Source organism: Penaeus chinensis, chromosome 17 (genome assembly GCF_019202785.1).
Source record: "Penaeus chinensis breed Huanghai No. 1 chromosome 17, ASM1920278v2, whole genome shotgun sequence".
Classification (NCBI taxonomy): Eukaryota; Metazoa; Arthropoda; class Malacostraca; order Decapoda; family Penaeidae; genus Penaeus; species Penaeus chinensis.
Genome location: NC_061835.1, coordinates 13,268,791 through 13,269,883, shown reverse-complemented (window position 1 = coordinate 13,269,883; position 1,093 = coordinate 13,268,791). Strand labels below are relative to the sequence as shown.

At 38.5% G+C, this 1,093-nt stretch overlaps 1 long non-coding RNA gene across 1 annotated transcript in view; it reads right to left on the bottom strand.

Annotated features, from left to right (window-relative positions):
• Window positions 1-200: 200 nt before the first annotated feature.
• LOC125034213 overlaps window positions 201-1,093 on the bottom strand; it is a 1,785-nt gene continuing 892 nt past the window's right edge. Inside the window, exon 2 of the long non-coding RNA XR_007115653.1 lies at window positions 201-733. This is a non-coding gene — a long non-coding RNA (uncharacterized LOC125034213). The remainder of the gene's footprint in view (window positions 734-1,093) is intronic.

Below are 1,093 nucleotides of genomic sequence, written 5' to 3'. Positions count from 1 at the left end.
TATTTCAATTGCGAAGAGAATATTATATCTGCTTTTATGACTTTATTCATTATTTTTACATTATGGTAATAATCGTCATCAATATTACCATAATCATTCTCGTTAGCCTTGCTATTGCTAGCTCTGTCACTCTTCTTTATTCATCATCATCTTTACTCTTTTCTTTTTTTTTTTGAACTGGAAGGAATTAAAATACACTCTTGTTTTAAATGATTTATTAACTATTAACGCTTCAGAATTTAATGATACATATAGCGTCAAAAAGGATTACAGAGATATATATTTATGCCCGTATACCTAGGATGGTTTTAAACGGTCATTTTAACAAAGGTTTTAAGCACGTACTCTCCCTTCCCTCGAACTCACTACGGTGCTTTAAAAATCATTTCAGTAAGTATTCAGTAAATTTCCTACATTCCAACCTTTTAAATGATGATAGTTTTACAAAATACAACATCATACAACATAAATATTGCATGGTGAAAAAAGAGAGGGAAAAAACGCTAAAACCAACATTTTCAGGTCAAAATACAGGATCAATAATGACCGGTTAAGAAAAAAAAAAGCCAAATCACTAATATTTTCTAGTAAAAATAAAAAGGCGATCCTGTGCTGCCGGGGTCGCACTCACACCTGTTACAGGACCGGTCGCTGTCGACAACCATTCGTGTCATACAGTCCAACGGGCACCCTTCTGGGCAGAACGGGAAGCTGCTCACGCTGGCAGCATAGTCTATTAGGGAGAGGGCGAAGTGAGGAGGGGGAGGGAGAGAGAGAAGAGAAGAGAGAGAGAGGGAGGGGAGGGAGAGAGAGAAGAGAAGAGAGAGAGAGAGGGGGAGGGGAGGGAGAGATAGAAGAGAAGAGAAGAAAGAGGGGGGAGGGGGAGGGAGAGAGAGAAGAGAAGAGAGGAGAAGAGAAGAGAGAGAGAGGAGGGACGGACGGGGGAAATTGGAAAAAGAGAGAAGAAGATTCATTAGCATTATTAATGATGTCAACTGAATGTATTAAAAATCAAATGCACACTTGTGTGACTATATTACTACATAATTAGGAAAATTACTGCGTGCTGCAGCGGAATGATATAAGCTTATAT